Source organism: Melanotaenia boesemani, chromosome 21 (genome assembly GCF_017639745.1).
Source record: "Melanotaenia boesemani isolate fMelBoe1 chromosome 21, fMelBoe1.pri, whole genome shotgun sequence".
NCBI lineage: Eukaryota > Metazoa > Chordata > Actinopteri > Atheriniformes > Melanotaeniidae > Melanotaenia > Melanotaenia boesemani.
Window position 1 is genome coordinate 3,393,678 of NC_055702.1, and position 16,940 is coordinate 3,410,617.

General features: G+C 39.4%; 1 long non-coding RNA gene across 1 annotated transcript; it reads right to left on the minus strand.

Annotated features, from left to right (window-relative positions):
• Positions 1-5,344: 5,344 nt before the first annotated feature.
• LOC121632966 lies at positions 5,345-6,594 on the minus strand. Its single transcript, XR_006008986.1, has 2 exons — positions 6,489-6,594; positions 5,345-5,766 (listed from the first exon to the last, which is right to left on the minus strand). It is a non-coding gene; the product is annotated as an uncharacterized LOC121632966 (long non-coding RNA).
• Between the last annotated feature and the right edge of the window lie 10,346 nt (positions 6,595-16,940).

Here is a 16,940-nt window from a genome sequence, read left to right on the forward strand (position 1 = left end):
GAGCTGCAGTCCACTATATTTCCATTAGGGAATCTTGAGAGTCACTCCATCCGGAGAACAAAGAATTTCTGCCCTCAGTTTAATGAGGATGTCTCTCCCCAGCAGTGGAACAGGACAGTGTGGGGAGGAAACATAGCGATGTTCAAAATGATATCCAGCTGCCTCGGTGAGAAGTGGAGAAGTGAGGGGCAGATATTGTACAGTCCCAGAGAAGCCAGTGAGTGCCAAGGTATCAGTGGACAAAAGTTCAGGTGAAATAGAGGTTAAAGTAGACCATTTTGCCCCTGAATCTACCAAGCACAAACTTTCCTCCCACTCTGACGGTCATCATGGGCTCTGCCTCCTCCCCCATGACTGGATAGGCTCCTCCTGGGCATCCCTATTGTTGAGGTATCCTTCCTCCGGTTTCAGGAGGAGGTGGTGGGGGCGGAGCTGCAGAGGCATAGGGTGCCTGATGTGGGAGTGTCTGAGAGAAGGGACACTCCTTATGCCAGTGGTCAAACTGTCCACAGTTGAAACACCCCTGTTGGTCTGGCCCGCTCCTTCCTTGTCCACCACGCCTAGGGCCACACCTTCCACAGCGTCCCCCCTAGGAGGGCCGGAGTATGGAGAATAATAGGACTGCTGCGTAGCTGGGGGAGGGGGCCTGAAGTGGAGGGGTAGGGGGCGTGGCTACCATCTGTTTTTAGCGTCTTTGGTCTTTTTTTTCTGGTCATTATTAACTTCCTCTCTAAAGTTAGCAAGCTGTAGTTTAAGCAATGTGACTTCCATGTCTTCTTTCTGATTTTGCTGTTCCTTCTGCTTTTTGTCATACTGATTAAGATGATGCTTAGTAAACATGCAATAGCGCTCAAAAGCTTCTGAAGGAAAAAGGTCAGGCTGGTCCCCTAATTTGTCCTTAACCTCAATAGGGAGACCAGACTCAAACGCCTGCTTAAACCATGAACAGTGGACCTCACTACGGCTGGGGTGATGCCCCACCCTGTCAGTGTATGTAGTAATGCATCTCAGTACGTAGTCTTCTGGTGTCTCTTTGTCATCTCTCTGGAAAGTCATTTTAGCTACATCACCCGCAGGAGGGGGAAATGTTCTGTCAAGTGCCGCTGACCATGCAGTAGCATAAGGTCCCAAAGGGGTGTCATTAGGATGAGTAAAAGTTCGTGCCAAGTAATCAAGTTCTCTGAGAGTCAGAGTCGAAGTACAAGAGGCAATCATCCCTCACACATCCCCCAGAGCCAATTGAGTCCCGCAGTAAGAGAAATCATTTTGTTCCACCACATCAATCCCCCAGAAGTGAGAGCAGGTAACTTAGAAGTAAGAGAATGCATATTAGTCAAAGAATAAGGCTTATAAACTGAGCCTCCAGCTTGGTGTTGCATCAGAGGAAAATTTCCTCCAGGTCGATGTGGCATATTCAGAAAGTATGGTGGGCCCAATTGTAGGTCGGTGGAAAGAGAGCTCTGCGGTTCCACTGAAGAACTGTTTTCTGTGCCTTTAAAAGTGATCAGATCAGAAGTAGCCATACGGGCAGAGGGATCGGGGTCCCGAGAAGGATGCCACGAAAGAGTGGAGTCATGAGTGACCTGTTGATGGTTCTGTCTAGAAATGTCCTGCATCTGCTGCAAAAAGGGGGTTGTGCTGGCTTTTACTGGAGTGGCACTCAAAACTCCTGCCTGACATCTCCCTCCCTCTCATCCTGCTCCATTGGTGTAGAATGGAGAAGTCCTGCAGAACTAAGTGATGGATACAAGCTGGTATGAGAAGTGAAAGACTCTTCCCGAGCCTCCTCACAGTCCAAAAATCCTCCTTTTACATTAAGGATTGGCGCCTGAAGAGCAGGGCTTGGAAAGGTCTGATAAGGAGGTGGACCAGGACGGGAGGGAGAAAAGCTCGACTCCCCGTATCTGCTACACTGGTGTCGCTGGAGTGCATACAATGCTGTTGCAGTAATATATATATGATGAATAAAAGCTCTCCAATTCTCGGCTTCTTCCAATTTTTTTCTTCTTCTTTCCCTTAGCAATCCTACTCACGTTTTTCATTTCTTTCTTAACAAGCTCCTTAGCTCCTACTGCCTGAGATTCTGCACATTTTAACCATGTCAGTACCTTCCGAGGATCAGGGTTTTCTACATTCACCTGGCTTGGCTGCATTCTAGTCACACAATCTGACCAAAAATAATCAAACTCCTTTTCTTTGCCTGCGATGCTTGACTGGGCTTGGTTTTTTACACGAGTTAAAAAGTTATCCTTCTTGCCCTCCACAGGAGGGACTTGCTCTTCTGAAATAGACATGTTTTAAAATATGGACTCTGATGTATGTGAATGGATCGTGTCCCCGAGTTTGCTACCTTCACACCACCTGCGAGATCACAGATCAACCTACTTCACCAGACCACTGGCTTATGTTAACACCACTAGGTTTCCACCAGTGCGATGCTTCAGTCAAAATGTTCACTCAGCGTCCGGTGTGATATTCGCAAAAACCCGGTTTTAATTCTCCACACAACAGAAGTCAACAATCAATACAGTTTCCCCCACAGAGCAGAAAAATTTATCCAGTAAAAGGTGTGCTGTCTCAATCCCCTACTGTCCGGAATTAAATGAAGACAGCAGAGAGTTTTTTTTTTTTTTTTTTTCTAAACACTCAAAGCTCTGTGTTTAAAAGCCTCCCCACAATATAATTCCCCCACAATGCAGAAATATCACAGTGCCACATGCAAAATCAGCATAGTAAAATCAATGAAGTTCTCAATGGAAAAATGTCACAATCTCACATGCAAAATACCATAGCAAAATCACTAAAGCTTTGAATACACTCACACGGCAAAAATGCCACAATGCTGCGGGCCAAAATCACCCCAGAAAAATCCCTGAAGCTCTAATAACACTCACAATGCAAAGGTGTCACAATACAGTATGCAAAATACCATAGCAAAATCACTGAAGCTCTGAAAACACTCACAATGCAGAAATATCACAATGCTGTATGCAAAATCACCACAGCTTCTCAAAACGCTTCTGAAAACACTCGCAATGCAAAAATATGCAAAAATCACCTCCTTCTGAGCTGCTGCTGTCCGGTTCTAGAATAGGACAGCGAAGTAAGCTTGAGGGTTAATCCCACACTTTCAGGTTTTCTACACACAATTTTTATATATATTTTCTTCCCACAATTATTGTTGTAATTATATATTTATATTCATATTTATATTTATGTTTATAAATTATTATTCATAAGACATTAGACAAACATAAAACATACAACGGGGTACCCCAAAACTAGAAAGGGACTTGAACCCTTTTTTACTCACAGGAGGACTGAAACCTGCGGTGAGGACTGGCACCTCACTTTTCCAGGGACTGGAACCCTGTTTACTTGTAGGGGACTGGCACCCCTATCCTTAAAGGGACTGAAACCCCTTTTTTACTCACAGGAGGACTCAAACCTCCTGCGGTGGGGACTGGCACCCCACCTTTACAGGGACTAGAACCCTGTTTACTTGTATATAATGAATTGCTTTCCTACACACTGGCTTTTTACTCACCAGAGTGAGGGTTCAGGATGTCTGATAAATTTGGTTAAAATCTGCAGTGTCCTTCCATACTTCGTATGGCTCGGACCCTAATAATAATAATAATAATAACAAAAAAAAACAACAAGGTAAAATGTATGTGTTTTATTTTGTCTGACATGTTGGTTGTTTTGTATTTGCAGTACCAATGCCTCAATGAGGCTGTGCCTCGTAAACAGCTCTATGAAGGAATCAAGGCTGTGAATGTGAGTTTCACGGAGCTACAGGACAAGCAGGCTCAGGAGAAAGGTGCTGCAGAGCTAGACCATCAAGATGTACAGAACCAACTGCTTGATACAAAGAGGAAACTGGACCTTTGTGTTCAGCAGATGGAATGGATGAAGGCCACGGTTTCCTCTGTTCAAAATGGCATTAGTAAGTGTTTAGAAGGAGTTTTGGTAACACTTTACAATACTGGACGCAAAATTTGCTTCGTTACTAGGGAACACCTTGGGGGCGAATCAGTAAGTAATGGGTAGTTAACCAGTACTTACTGGTGACCACAAAGACCAGGCTTATTAGGGAACTACTGGTTAATTATTTGCTTCGTTACTAGCGAACGCCTTACTGGCGAATCAGGAAGTAATGGGTAGTTAACCAGTACTTACTGGTACCCACAAAAACCAAACTTATTAGGGAACTACTGGTTAATTATTTGCTTCGTTACTAGTTAACGCCTTACAGGCGTAATGGGAAGTAATGGGCAGTTAACCAGTACTTACTGGTACCCACAAAAACCAGGCTTATTAAGGAACAAAAGAGAAATTCTTCATGTGAATACTGGATTACTCTGACTCGTTGAGTGAACAGCTCATTTAGTCAAAAACCTGTTTCCTGGTGGTTTTAGAAGCCTTTTTAAGGATGAAAAGCAGTTTTATTTATTTATTCTTGTACTGCTGTGTCATCTTACCTTTACTTGTTCATCACTTACTAAGTAATAAGTCATTACTTAATCATTGACTGGTCATTATCGATTATACTGTTTACCTTCATAAAAAAGTCAAACATAATACCAAGTACTTACTGAGGAACGCATCATTAACTACTCGGTACCTGATCAGTACCTACTATTTTTGTGTACATTATTGTAAAGTCAAACATCATACCAAGTACTTACTGAGGAACGCATCATTAACTACTCAGTACCTGATCAGTACCTACTATTTTTGTGTACATTATTGTAAAGTCAAACATCATACCAAGTATTTACTGAGGAACGAAGCATTAACTAATCATTACCTGACCTGTACCTACTACTTTTGTGAACATTATTGTAAAGTCAAACATCATACCAAGTACTTACTGAGGAACAAAGCATTAACTAATCATTACCTGACCAGTACCTACTAGTTTTGTGAACATTATTGTAAAGTCAAACATCATACCAAGTACTTACTGAGGAACGAAGCATTAACTAATCATTACCTGACCAGTACCTACTAGTTTTGTGAACATTATTGTAAAGTCAAACATCATACCAAGTACTTACTGAGGAACGAAGCATTAACTAATCATTACCTGACCAGTACCTACTAGTTTTGTGGCATTTTTTCTATATTGAAAATAACAGTTTGATCTCTTTAGGCTTTATGCATATAGCTATCTAACATGTGCAAACCATTCAAAATTGATAACAACTGCAGAAGAGACAGTATTTATTACACAAAATGTACCTTAAAGTTAGACACACACACACATGCAAGCATTTCCCCCAATAAATGGAAACTATCGTTTCCATATATTTTAAACTTTGTACTGTTTGCATATCTCGTGAAGCATATGTCCAAGTGCACCATTCTTGTGAGATTTGGCCACCCAATGTGTCCACTCTATTGAGGCAAGCTGTTTCTTCAAGGTGTTCTCTGTTCGATTGCCAGGCAGTCTCCAGACCTGGGATTTGTAGGTAGACCACTCACAGTCAATGTTCTTTGTATGGGCACCTGTTTCTGCATTTACAAATGACCGGCTGTGGTTTACTGAATAGTGAACATATCCACTATTAGCCAGTGCTCATTGATCTGAAATGATAGTGGTCCCTTGGCAATCATAACACCTTATGACTGGGATCAAGTGCCACCAGGACTGTTTTCTGACTAGCCTCAGAATGGGCCGCCTTCTCATGCCTGTTATGCCTAGCATTCCAAAGACCCATGTTCGCCTCCTCCAGATTCGTCCAAATCTCCCCGACCATACTGTTCAAAATAAGAAAACATGGTAGTAAAAGAAAGTTTAATATTGTCCACAAATTCACAAAGTTCTTTGTATTTACTTGTAAAAACACACAGAAATATCACATAATTGGATATACTATTAGATCATTTAATTGGCTGTGTAAATATCAAGTTAAAAAGTACAAAAACAATGTATAAAAAAATCACTTAGAAACATCTTTACAAGATATTATCATTCCACTTTTAGATCACAAAACCAAAGTGTGGTCACATTTTTTCTTTTAAATGAAGAAAAAGTTGTCAAATTACACTGATTTGCAACAACATTAAAACGTGACATCCGAAATAACATTATCTTGTTACAATAGTGTTGAGGAATCTGACCTCTGATGCTGATTTTTTGCCTAACTGACCACTGCAGGGCTTCGGTCTGAAAGCACTTAAGCTATCAGTAAAGTGTGTGTGTAAGTCTTGTAAATTAAATACAGTGTCCTAAAGAAACATTTCATGGTAAATAAAATACTGCTGCTATAACACTTAAACATATAGCATGCACATGTTAGCTTAAAGTAATCTGAAGTTAACAGTCATACGGTTAGCTAAACGATGCTAAATCGCGATCATGCTAACGGGCAGAAATGGGCATTTTAAAGAGTGCAAACATACACAGGAGCGGACAACACTAGCAGAAAGGGTAAGTTACATTTAAAAATTAATCTTGTCTCAGAATAAACACAACTTACATCGTCAGTGACCGCTGTACAGCTGGAAACATGTCGAAGGTAGAACGTGAAGAAAAGGAAGAGGAAGTGCATAAGCCGTCTTCAAAATAAAATGCCAACTTCAAATTAAAGGTATGAATACATGAACATTTATAATTGGAAGAATTCATAACAAATTGCATAAAGCTGTTTAATACTTTAAGCAATAAGATTTTTTTCTTTTTTAAGATCTTGGGCCTCATGTCTTGTAAAGAGGCAACCATAGGAAAATCCCAGGTCTGGAGACTGCCTGGCAATCGAACAGAGAACACCTTGAAGAAACAGCTTGCCTCAATAGAGTGGACACATTGGGTGGCCAAATCTCACAAGAATGGTGCACTTGGACATATGCTTCACGAGATATGCAAACAGTACAAAGTTTAAAATATATGGAAACGATAGTTTCCATTTATTGGGGGAAATGCTTGCATGTGTGTGTGTGTCTAACTTTAAGGTACATTTTGTGTAATAAATACTGTCTCTTCTGCAGTTGTTATCAATTTTGAATGGTTTGCACATGTTAGATAGCTATATGCATAAAGCCTAAAGAGATCAAACTGTTATTTTCAATATAGAAAAAATGCCACAAAACTAGTAGGTACTGGTCAGGAAATGATTAGTTAATGCTTCGTTCCTCAGTAAGTACTTGGTATGATGTTTGACTTTACAATAATGTTCACAAAAGTAGTAGGTACTGGTCAGGAAATGATTAGTTAATGCTTCGTTCCTCAGTAAGTACTTGGTATGATGTTTGACTTTACAATAATGTACACAAAAGTAGTAGGTACTGGTCAGGTAATGATTAGTTAATGCTTCGTTCCTCAGTAAGTACTTGGTATGATGTTTGACTTTACAATAATGTACACAAAACTAGTAGGTACTGGTCAGGTAATGATTAGTTAATGCTTCGTTCCTCAGTAAGTACTTGGTATGATGTTTGACTTTACAATAATGTACACAAAACTAGTAGGTACTGGTCAGGTAATGATTAGTTAATGCTTCGTTCCTCAGTAAGTACTTGGTATGATGTTTGACTTTACAATAATGTTCACAAAAGTAGTAGGTACTGGTCAGGTACTGATTAGTTAATGATGCGTTCCTCAGTAAGTACTTGGTATTATGTTTGACTTTTTTATGAAGGTAAACAGTATAATAGATAATGACCAGTCAATGATTAAGTAATGACTTATTACTTAGTAAGTGATGAACAAGTAAAGGTAAGATGACACAGCAGTACAAGAATAAATCAATAAAACCGCTTTTCATCCTTAAAAAGGCTTCTAAAACCACCAGGAAACAGGTTTTTGACTAAATGAGCTGTTCACTCAACTAGTCAGAGTAATCCAGTACTCACATGAAGAATTTCTCTTTTGTTCCTTAACAAGCCTGGTTTTTGTGGGTACCAGTAAGTACTGGTTAACTGCCCATTACTTCCCATTACGCCTGTAAGGCGTTAACTAGTAACGAAGCAAATAATTAACCAGTAGTTCCCTAATAAGTTTGGTTTTTGTGGGTACCAGTAAGTACTGGTTAACTACCCATTACTTCCTGATTCGCCAGTAAGGCGTTCGCTAGTAACGAAGCAAATAATTAACCAGTAGTTCCCTAATAAGTCTGGTTTTTGTGGCTACCAGTAAGTACTGGTTAACTACTTATTACTTACTGATTCGCCTGTAAGGCGTTAAATAGTAACGAAGCAAATAATTAACCAGTAGTTCCCTAATAAGTCTGGTTTTTGTGGCTACCAGTAAGTACGGGTTAACTACCCATTACTTACTGATTCGCCTGTAAGGCGTTCGCTAGTAATGAAGCAAATAATTAACCAGTAGTTCCCTAATAAGCCTGGTCTTTGTGGTCACCAGTAAGTACTGGTTAACTACCCATTACTTACTGATTCGCCCCCAAGGTGTTCCCTAGTAACGAAGCAAATTTTGCGTCCAGTATTGTAAAGTGTTACCGGAGTTTTAGTGTAAAGTGGATTTTGGCTGAAGTGTTGCACAATGTCCTCCCAGATTCCCAGAGCCATTGTGAAGGCTTCAGTGGACTTACTTTAGTTTCTGATTATATAAATTAGAATTAGGAAAAAAGGCAAAATAGCTATTAATATTTCTTTTTTCTAAACTTGCAGATGTGACTCAATCCAGCACTCCACATGAGGCAGAAGAAAATAAGATGGAAGTCGATTAAAGAACATGCTAACTGTCTGGCGAAAGGTCAGGTGTTTAGAAGGATATGACAACTTTTTATACTTGACTCCTATCCATGACAACCCAGACTTTATACCTGGCCTCCAGGCTGGATTTCTTAACTGGTTTCAAAAGGGGATCAAAACAGTTGGTGATTTAGTTGACAAGGGTTCACTTCTTACATTTCAACAGGTAAAAGTCAAGTATGGTCTCGTGAATAGGGATTTCTTTAAGTATCTGCAAGTTAAAAATTACATTCTTTCTAAATTGCAGGAATGAGGTGGGAAGTTTGCTATCTCTCCAATAGAATCTCTGATGTTAAAAACTACACAACTTAAAAGTTTTACTAAAAGGATTTATAATGTTTTAATTGGACTTAAAACTGATAACTCTGACAAAATTAGGGGCTTATGGGAATCGGATTTGGTAGCTATTGAGGCAGAGGCCTGGGGTGAGCTGTGTAAGCTGCCTTTTTAAGGCACTGGCATCAAATTCAGTTTGGGAGAGACAGTTTAAAATCCTGCATAGGCTTTATGTCACCCCGGAAAAGAGGCATAGAATGTACCCAGCTCTTTCAGAGCTTTGTAATAAATATCAGTCTGATGTTGGTTCTGTTGCAAATATTTTATAAGCATTCTCATTCATTTACTCATTTATTATTCATTTACTCATTTAAGCATTCTTATTCATTTACATTTTATCCTTAGATTTTAGTGACATGCATTAGGCTCTGCTTTTAATTAATAGAACTACATTATATAGTGGTGCTGAGGGAATCAAAATTCCCGGAAGAAGGAGGGACCACCTTGCAAAATACACATTCACATGAATGCGCACCACATGCACGCACATAGCCACAATGCTTTGTATCAGTATAAATGAGGAGGATAACTTAGGTAGGCGGGTCTTTTGGCTGAACCGAAGGGTCCCGACACTTTGTGTATTAGTGGACCAGAAGCTAAGCTAACAGGTCTTCTCTGACAGAGATATGTATTGCTTCTTATTACTGGCTTAACAAAGAATTGTCAATTCTACTCAATCCCTGGTGTTTTTTGCCTTCTTTTAAAAATGTGGATTTTTGAACACTCTTCCTTCTGATGATTTATTTACAGGTGGTGAACAAATCTTTTAAAGCCAACAAATAATATTTTAAAACTACAGTTCCTTTTTTTCATTGTCTGTGGAACTGTCCTGTTATTCTCCAGTTTTGGGTGTCAGTTATAAATAAGCTTTGTGTTATATTTAAGTGCCAACTGCAGCTGGGGCCAAGGACTTGCCTGTTAGGTCTAGACAACGAACTTCCTGCTGGATTTCAAATGACAGACCTTTTACACATTCTGTTGCACTGTGCTCGAAAGAACATGATGCTGTTGTGGATTTCTGATAAACCCCCTTTTCTTCATCAGTGGATGCAAACTGTAATATGCATCATCCCAATGGAAGCTTTTTCCAGTGTTGAAGGACAAGCCATACCTTTTCTATTGGACTTGGGACCCCTTTCTCGACTTTTTAGATACTTCTGCATCTCAAAGGATTCGTTCGGGGTTATTGACCCTGGCTTGGCGACAAGAAGATATTTCTGAGCTTTAATGGTCTCCCTCCCACCCATGTCCTTCTAAGTATTTTTCTGTATCTCTTATGTGCTGCATATACTGTTGATACTCTGCTTTGCAAAAAAGTTCAATAAAAAAAAAAAAAAAAAGAGCTTGTCGTCTGTCTGCAGTGGGATCAACTTTGTTCTTTCCGTCAGTCAAGTTGGACCTCAACAGAATGTCAGTGTTGAAAAGACTCATCAGCAGCACTCGTGCCATCCCATTGGAGGTTTTCTGAGCCTTTGCGGTCTCCCAACAGTGAGTTGAGACACTGACTCCACCAGTCCCCATTTTGACCTTATCAGAAACATAAAACCAACAACATCACCATAAGCAACAGAAAGCACTTTTTTAAAACATGCATACTAATAAAAATATTAGTAAAAGACTACTTACTTCACTAGGTGCAGTTTCTGCCTCAGCTTCTGCCTGAGGAATGGGGGATCTTCAGCAGGATTAACTTTCTGCAGGATCTTTGTGCAGGTTGCAGGATGTGGAGCACCCCCCACAGGAGTCCCCGGGGAACACGGTCGAATGCCTTCTCCAAATCCACAAAACACATGTAGATTAGTTGGGCAAACTCCCATGCCCCCTCAAAGACCCCAAAGAGGGTGTAGAGCTGGTCCACTGTACCACGACTGGGACGAAAACCACACTGCTCCTCCTCAATCCGAGGTTCGACTGTCCGACGGACCCTCCTCTCCAGCACCCCTGAATAGACCTTACCGGGGAGGCTGAGGAGCGTGATCCCCCTGTAGTTGGAGCACACCCTCTGGTCCCCCTTTTTAAAGAGGGGGACCACCACCCCAGTCTGCCAATCCAGGGGGACTGTCCCCGATGTCCACGCAATGCTGCAGAGGCGTGTCAACCAAGACAGCCCTACAGCATCCAGAGCTTTAAGGAACTCTGGGCGGACCTCATCCACCCCCGGGGTCTTGCCACCAAGGAGCTTTTTAACCACCTCAGCGACCTCAGCCCCAGAGATAGGAGAGCCAGCACCAGCTACCCCAGACTCTGCTTCCTCATCAGAAGACGTGTTGGTGGGATTGAGGACGTCTTCGAAGTATTCCCTCCACCGCCTCACAACATCTCAAGTCGAGGTCAGCAGCCCCCCATCCCCACTGTACACAGTGTTGACGGAGCACTGCTTTCCCCTCCCGAGCCTCCGGATGGTGGACCAGAATCTCCTCGAAGCCGTCCAGAAGTCATTTTCCATGGCCTCTCCAAACTCCTCCCATGCCCGACCTTTTGCCTTAGCCAAAGCTGCGCTCTGTTTAGCCCGCCGATACCCATCAGCTGCCTCTGGAGTCCCACAGGCCAGAAAGGCTCGATAGGACTCCTTCTTCAGCTTGATGGCATCCCTTACTCGTGTCCACCAACGAGTTCGGGGGTTACCGCCACGACAGGCACCGACGACCTTACGGCCACCTCCAAAATAGAGGCGCAGAACACAGCCCATTCGGACTCAATGTCCCCCGCCTCATCCGGGACATGGTTGAAGCTCTGCCGGAGATGGGAGTTGAAACAAAAACACGAATAGTACAAATGAATGCACCTTAATGGCTGGAGAAGGCTGTTATAGCTCGGGGATCAGTAACTTTTGATGTCTTGGGACACTGTCCAGCATGTTTTAGATGACAACCATTTAATTTGAATCAGGTATTTTGCAGCAGCGACACATCTAATACCTGCAGAACAGCAATCCAAGAAATCCAGAGTTCCTGATCCTTGTTATAGCTGTTGCTTTCTGAAAAACAATGTCCTCATCAAGTGTTCATTGATTTAAATATCTTTTTGGAAATGCAGATGTTTCCATCTCCTGCAGTGGTAGTTGAATCCTCCTCATCCTCAAACAACAGGCGTTTTGGTCTCCTGATTCTTTTTTGGCCTTTAGGGGAGTCCACTTTTAAAAGCGCTCGTTCAGCAGACTTTAACGTTGACTCTTTATCTGCACCAATAAGAAAAATCAAAATTTGCCATGACAAAATCATAACATTAAAATAAACCCTTTTCTTAAATGGATGAAACTTATTAGCACTGCTGTATTACATACTGAGATCTTTTATAATAAAAGAAAGAAAGCCAAACCATTAAAGATAACATTTAAAAAATTTTTCTAAACAAAACTTTGTTTTTTCTTTTTAACTGCATAGCATTGTATATCTTTTGGAAACTCTGTGTTTCTCTCAGCCTCTAAGCTACTGCTGATCTTCTGGAGGATACTTGCACCAGTCACACCTGAACTGCAGTAGTTAAAATACATCCAACTGTCAATTAGCTTTTCTTGTTCATATGGGTCCAGCACCATCAAAACTTTTAAACTTTTAAACACCAAGGGCTTGTGCATTTTCTCAAAGTTTTTTCTGGTAGCTAGCTACTTCTGCTAAGAATGTTTTACCACTTTTTTTTTTTTTTTTTTACTCCTCTACCGTCTGTTTGGTGGACGAACGTTGACCCGCCCTACTGTGGTATGATTGGTTGACATTATTGTTCGATGATTGGCTAATGCGGTCTGTTAAGATTTTTTTCAGGGGAGAACCAATCGAAGTCCAACAGTCACGAGTAGAGTTGCGCTCGCTACTACACCCTGTTGCTGAGTTGGAAATGGATTGATTGAAAAGAAAATGCATTTTCTCTGGCTGTGAAAACTTTGAAGTTCCAGCAAGAGTAAAACGATGGAAAAAATGGTAAGTTTATCAGAAGTTCAGCCAAGTTCATCACAGTTCAGTAGGTATGACATTATAGCCTTTTTTTGGTTGGGGGGCAGCTTGTAAAGCTAGTATAGTCAAAGTTTACAGATCAATTCAGCTAATGCTGCTGCAGGTAGCAACGTGGTAGATCTTTTCTCAAAGCATATTAGTGTATAGTAATTTTGTAATGTGCTGTCTTTCTTGTCAGGTGAAGGAATAACATTATCTCTGTCCTTTTTTTTTTTTTTTCTTCTTTAAGACAGGAAATAATCTATGTGGTGCATTTTACTCTGAAGCCTTGTTAATCGTTTTTATTAGATAAATGGATGGTGTACCCAAAATAAAATAAGTGTTCAAACCTTGGCCATATCATTTAAATGTCTGCATGAGAGGATTTACTAAATAAAATTGCCTTTATTTACACAATTAATACAATAAACTATTGCCATGTCACTTCTGTCACAGGAAAGCACTGACAGAGGCCAGCCAAAGTGAGAGACATAAATCAGATGAGGATCTGGTAAACCATGAACTTTTACAATAAAGAAAAGTAAAATCTATTGTAGGTATGTTATGCTCAAAATGAAAAGAGAAAAATAAATAGTTTTTTCTTCTTAATCTGTATCTTGTGTGTATAATACATACATTTTGAAGAGGGTGATCATAGTAATATCTTTTGTCATGCTTCCAAGTGTGGTTCACTTGTGTCTTGAGAAAAATAATATGCTTATTACACCAAAATGTTTTTTTATTTAAAATGTCATTGTCAAGATTTTGTTGGTGTAGTGATTGATTATTGGTGTGATTAATTTTACTAATTCCCCAGCCAAGAGCCCATTGCAGTTCACATGTCAGAAGCTCTCTCAGTGGGCCTTCCCTATCAAGTCAATTGAGAATAACAGAAGAACAGACAAGTGATGAAGATTTCAACGAGTGGACACCGCTCAGTGAACAACTAATTGTGTCAGAAGAAAAAAGTTTGGTGAGTTACACTGTATGGGATATGTTGAAATTACTGAGTGTATTCTTGAACAACAAGAATCTATTCTACAATTAAAATAAAATGTTGAAATTTGGTTGGATTCCAAAAAATGTATAAAAAAAAATAAATGTAAAATGAAATGAACTTAGGTCTAGTTTTTATTTAATATTGAACTGATTATTACAACTAAAGTGATCATCTGATGTAAATAAAAGGGAAGAAAAAGGTGTAAAACAAGCAGCAGTGATGTATTTTACCAGCAGGTGTTTACTTTGGGTGAAGCTGCTGCAGGACTTTTATCACTGCTGCACAAACACTCACACTTCAATGATAAAAAGGAAAAAAAAAACGTGTTTTTATCCAGATCATCAGTTTTATCAGTTTCTTCATCAATGTCGGCTGTTTAACTTCAGTTGTCACATCTGCTGCTTTAAGGACAGAAATCATCACCATGGAGATGCTTGGTGAGATGATGATGTATGAATTCTGCATTATGATCTAGAACATGGTGGAGATAATTTAGAACAACATATAGAAGTACATTTCATGCTGCATTTACTGACCATTGGACATCTGATGTTTACCTAAGATAAGGTCAGTTAACAGTAAATATTAGTAGCATCGTCTCGTTCTGCCGATGATGCAGTAAAAACGGGCAGGTATAGACGTGATTAATCATGATTAATTTGTAAGCTGTGATTAATCTGATTAAAACTTTTAATCATTTGACATACTGTATGTATGTATATATATATAATGTATAATGTATCCGTTAATTTATGAATGTATTTATTGATTTGTTTTACTCTTGTGTTTTATCCTGTAAGGTGACCTTGAGTGTCTAGAAAGGCACCAACAAATAAAATTTATTATTATATATATATATATATATATATATATATATATATATATATATATATATATATATATATATATACAGAAAATAGCTAGTTGGGTATGGGTATAAAGTTTGTCATGATCATTTTACAACATCATCAAAGCTACTTTAAAACATTTGATCAATACCTTTTATGTTTACATAACAGAACCCAGATGAGGATTGTCATACTTACAATGCTGGCTGGGATTTTGAGGATGACCATGTTGTTACAGAAAATGATGTAAGTGGGATTATATTTCTAACAAAAGATAAAAATTGAATTGTGTGCTTTCTGTTGAATTTTGTTGGGTTTATATACGAGTTCGCTTGGGATTACACATTAATAAATACACTCTATCATGTCATTTATTCATGATATTTATGCCTATCTTTCAAGGTAAAATGGACTGCACTTATATAGCTGCTTTCTAGTCACATGTTGCCTATACTCAAAGCACTTAACCAGTACATGTCAAATTCACCCATTCACACACACACACACCACTTCTATGCGTACATGCTAAGTGCTTAACACATTCATACCTGTATAGACAGGAGGCAACGTGGGGTTCAGTGTCTTGCCCAAGGACACTTTGGCGTGTAGTCAGGGGAAGCGTGGAATCAATCCACCGACTTTCATTTCATTTTTTTTTTTTTCATTTTTTCATTTATTCATACACATCCATATTCACATTCACATGTTCTACACCTTTTCATATGGCTTAGCCAGGATCGTGTATAAATCAGGTCTCCTTAGGAAGCTACCTAAAGCTTATAAGCAGGAACCTGTATACATAATGACAATTTTAAGAAGAAAAAGAAGGAGAGAAAAATCATACAACATTAATGTACCGACAACAATAGTATTACATACTAAACACGCACACACACACAAAAAAAAGAAAAAAAAAAAAAAAAAAAAAAAAAAAAAAAAAAACAATTTCCCTAGGGCTAGAGAGTTTACAACTTAGGTATTGGAATGTTTGTATGAATTGATTAGAATGGTTTTTAACATCTTTTTAAAGGTGGAGATGGATTTTAACACTTTCAACTTGTCGTCGAGCTCATTCCAAATCTGAGGGCCCCTGCATACAATGCTCAGGCTGGTGCTAGCGAGTCTTCTTTTTTTACCACTGATGAGATATTTGTTCCTGGTATCATGAGTATGGGCTGGGGCCCAGATTGGAATGAGCTCTGACAGCCTATTATTCATATTATTCACAATTTGGAACATTATACATGCATTTTGAAATGTATTTAGCTCCTTAAGTCGAAGAAGATGTAAGCGAGAAAATAGGGGGTGGCTGGGGGCATTAAAACTGGACCAAGACATGACTCGTACCATCTTCTTTTGTAGGGCTTCTAGTTTCTTTAGGTGACTGGGAAATGTGTTACACCATATGACATTACAGTAATTAATATGGGGCTCAAACAGGGTCTTGTACAGGGTGAGAAGTGCAGTTAAAGGAAGGTAGTGTCTTATTTTGAAGAGCAGACCGACATATTTGGATAGTGTTGATATCAGGTGGTCAATATGGCTTTTGAAGTTAAGAGACTTGTCAATTAGAACCCCCAAGAACTTTGTAGAACTGACTTGTAATAAATTCTCATCGTTTACTTTCAGACAGATCCTGATTGTGTCAATTACTTTTTTATTTGATCTGAATACAATGTAGTTTGTTTTGCTGATGTTAAGGGAAAGTTTATTACACCTGAACCAGTTATCTATTTTATTTAATTCAGCATTTAAAAGAGTCTGTAGGTCTATTGAGTTTTTATGTGAAAGAAACAAGTTAGTATCATCAGCAAACATAATCTTATGTAATATTTCGGATGAATTTACAAAGTCATTAATGTAGATAAGAAAGAGCAGTGGGCCCAGAATTGAACCCTGGGGGACCCCATATTTAATTTCCTTATTTATTGAAATATGATTATTAATGCTAACATATTGTTGTCGATTAGATAGGTAACTTCTAAACCAGTTGTGTGGTGTTCCTCTAATGCCATAATGATGCATCTTCCTCAGTAGTATATCATGGTCGATGGTATCGAATGCCTTGGATAAGTCCAGAAAAATGCCAATTCCACACTCGCCTTGATC